Source organism: Oncorhynchus nerka, unplaced genomic scaffold, assembly GCF_034236695.1.
Source record: "Oncorhynchus nerka isolate Pitt River unplaced genomic scaffold, Oner_Uvic_2.0 unplaced_scaffold_2703, whole genome shotgun sequence".
Taxonomy (NCBI): Eukaryota; Metazoa; Chordata; class Actinopteri; order Salmoniformes; family Salmonidae; genus Oncorhynchus; species Oncorhynchus nerka.
The window spans coordinates 29742-33357 of record NW_027038596.1 but is presented as its reverse complement, the minus strand read 5'-3'; the positions used below and the strand labels follow the sequence as shown (position 1 = coordinate 33357).

The 3616-nt window shown below is 47.3% G+C and overlaps 1 long non-coding RNA gene across 1 annotated transcript; it reads right to left on the bottom strand.

Moving 5' to 3' along the window:
- Nucleotides 1-1076: 1076 nt before the first annotated feature.
- On the bottom strand, nt 1077-3365 carry LOC135567032 (uncharacterized). Its single transcript, XR_010462243.1, has 3 exons — nt 2514-3365; nt 1378-1474; nt 1077-1249 (listed from the first exon to the last, which is right to left on the bottom strand). It is a non-coding gene; the product is annotated as an uncharacterized LOC135567032 (long non-coding RNA).
- Nucleotides 3366-3616: the final 251 nt, after the last annotated feature.

Below are 3616 nucleotides of genomic sequence, written 5' to 3'. Positions count from 1 at the left end.
CCCTACTGGGACCAGATACCAGCCCTACTGGGACCAGATACCAGCCCTACTGGGAACAGATACCAGCCCTATTGGGAACAGATACCAGCCCTAAACAGACCCTACTGGGAACAGACACCAGCCCTACTGAGGAACAGATACCAGCCCTACTGGGAACAGACCCTACTGGGAACAGATACCAGCCCTACTGGGAACAGACCCTACTGGGAACAGACACCAGCCCTACTGGGAACAGACACCAGCCCTACTGGGAACAGACACCAGCCCTACTGGGAACAGATACCAGCCCTACTGGGAACAGATACCAGCCCTACTGGGAACAGATACCAGCCCTACTGGGAACAGATACCAGCCCTACTGGGAACAGCCCCTACTGGGAACAGATACCAGCCCTACTGGGAACAGCCCCTACTGGGAACAGATACCAGCCCTACTGGGAACAGAGACCAGCCCTACTGGGAACAGATACCAGCCCTACTGGGAACAGATACCAGCCCTACTGGGAACAGAGACCAGCCCTACTGGGAACAGAGACCAGCCCTACTGGGAACAGAGACCAGCCCTACTGGGAACAGAGACCAGCCCTACTGGGAACAGAGACCAGCCCTACTAGGAACAGATACCAGCCCTACTGGGAACAGATACCAGCCCTACTGGGAACAGATACCAGCCCTACTGGGAACAGACCCTACTGGGAACAGACCCTACTGGGAACAGATACCAGCCCCACTGGGAACAGATACCAGCCCTACTGGGAACAGACCCTACTGGGAACAGACACCAGCCCTACTGGGAACATACACCAGCCCTACTGGGAACATACACCAGCCCTACTGGGAACAGATACCAGCCCTACTGGGAACAGATACCAACCCTACTGGGAACAGAGACCAGCCCTACTGGGAACAGAGACCAGCCCTACTGGGAACAGATACCAGCCCTACTGGGAACAGATACCAGCCCTACTGGGAACAGATACCAGCCCTACTGGGAACAGATACCAGCCCTACTGGGAACAGACCTGAGTGGGCAGATCTATTCTATTTGTTCAAACTCAACTACAGCACTTACTTTGATGTGTCAAATCTGATCCTTTCTTCTCTTCTCCTCTTCTCACAGTTCCACTCAGCCCCGTTGTTTTCCTGCAGTCCACCAGCAGCACAGACAACCTCTTCATACCCAGCAGTAAGGTGCTACCGGGAGAGGCACGACACGGGGACTCCGGGAGGGAGGAAGGGCTAGTGTTGTCCTGGTAACCATAAGAGGGACACAGACACATATCATTATGGATGCTGATGTCACTGTTGTCATGAAGTGCTTTACAGAAACACAGAGCCCGATAGAGAAAGCTGTATGCTAGACCAGACCAAGCTGTACCATCTGGTGTTCTGATCTGGAGAGACTCTTCTCTGCCTCGTCAGCATCAGGATGTTGTTGAGGCTCCCAGAGGATCCACCATAGTCATGTCTCTCTCCTGTGTGAACGAGAACATCAAACAGATGGTAAACGTATGACTTGTTATTGCAATCATAGATGGAAGGAATTCGATTTGATTGGTCCTCAAATCATAGCTCAGACACAACACTTGAGTCAGGATAAAGTGGGGTTAGCCTGCCCTGATTGGTCCTCAACTAGCCTGCCCCGGAGCAGGTTAGAGATGAAGGATTTGTTGCCCTAGAAACTTACATGGTTAAGAGGTAAGAGACCTTCAACAGTTATCCTGAGTTGAATTCAGTGAGTCGAATTCAGAATTGAACCGAAGTCAGCTCACTAACTCCTCTATCCCACTACATAGTATACCCCTCAGAGTTAAACAGGCTGTTGTGGGTTCTGATGGGAAATCAAAGTTGAGCAGGTGTTCATAATGTTTTGTAAACTCTGTATATATTGGGTTCAGATGGGGTATGACCGTTGAACTGAGGTCGTTGGGCATTTAGAAGTTATATTCTTCAATAATCAATGGCTACAACTCTCTCTAATGTGTCATCAGGTTCTAGGACTTCTTCTCTGCTTTTAAACTGTGAGATGTGAAGTTGTGGACTGGTTCCGAGTGACATTATTGGTGTACAGAGCGCTCTGTGAATTTCATAGGTTCCCGTGCCTTATAGTGTCACAATGCCCCCCCATCTGTCAGCTCTCTGTTTCCACTCTCTCAGCGGAGCTGACCTGAACTGGCAGGTTTCACACCCCATATTTACATAGGGAGTGACATGTCACATTTTCTGGCCTATCCAGAAAAATGATCTCTTCCTCTGAGAGAGTGAGCCCAGCTTGGGAGACAGCTCCCAGTGTGGAAAGATGTTTACCCGCTGACTAAACTAAATTCATGTAAATGGACAATAAAGTATCAATAATTTACAAGTTTTAAAAAATGTATGTACCAATGTGCCCCTTTATCAATTCCTCCAGTACTGAACAACATATTTGAGAGCATAACTTCAATAGAATGCCCCTTTAAAACCACACCTTAGCCTAGTTCAACAACTGCCGAGTTGTTTTTAGACAATACTCACTGCTGTTAATCAGATCTTCTGTCTCCTCCTCTTTCACTCCCAGAACGTCTTCAACCGTCTCTTTTATTCCGATAGCCTTCTCTTCCTCCCAAAAGGTTCGTCTTTCACTCTAACAGCCACCTCTTCCTCCCTTTTTAATTCTGAAAGCTTCTACCTCCTCTTCCACTGTGACAGACTGTATCCCCTCTTCCTCTTTCACTCCTAAAGTTTCATTCTCTTCTTTCACTATAACATCCTCCTCTTCCTCCTTTTTCATTCTGAAAGCTTCTACCTCTTTTTCCACTGTGACAGCCGATACTCCCTCCACTCCAAAATGCTCCTCCTCTTCTTTCAACGTGATAGCCTCCTCTTCCTCCTTTTTCATTCTGAAAGCTTCTTCCTCTCCTTTCGCTGTAATATCATCCTCTTTTACGACAATGTTCAGCCCCAGAGCTTCTTTCTGAGTCCAGCAGACCTCTTTAGCAGGGGAGAAGTAGCTTAGTGAGCTCATGGTCGGGGATATTAGTTCGCTAAATAGCATTAGCTGGTTAGCATTAGAAACTAGCCTAGTGCCGGGCTCAGTATCAATCTTAACAAGTTAACACATTTAACATGCAAATGACGTTACATTTAAGCAGTTGATACGTTAATTAACACAATTGTGTTTAAAACACTGAGACTAATATACACAAGAATGGTCTAAAGAGCTTCAATATTTCGGTTTCATGTTGCCTAGCAAGCTATCGAGGTGGATGAATACGTAGCCGTGTTGCTCTTCTTAGCATCCCGTCCACTAGATTAGACGTCACGGAATAATTACCCACGTCGCCATCTGTTGTCTGAATTGGGTAACGCAAAGAGGATTCTGTCAAACAATGTCATAACAAATCATTTAAAGGTTTTTCCATACTTCTTCTATATACACTATCACCCTCTACGTAGTTGATAAAAATCGGAAACATCCGGTATTGATGGATATCAATATGTTGTATCATATGGAAGACAAATGTTCATCGGTAGCGTGGCCGAGCGGTCTAAGGCGCTGGATTAAGGCTCCAGTCTCTTCGGAGGCGCGGGTTCGAATCCCGCGCCTGGCTCTTGAGTTTTTGGCGCTGTTCGATTCT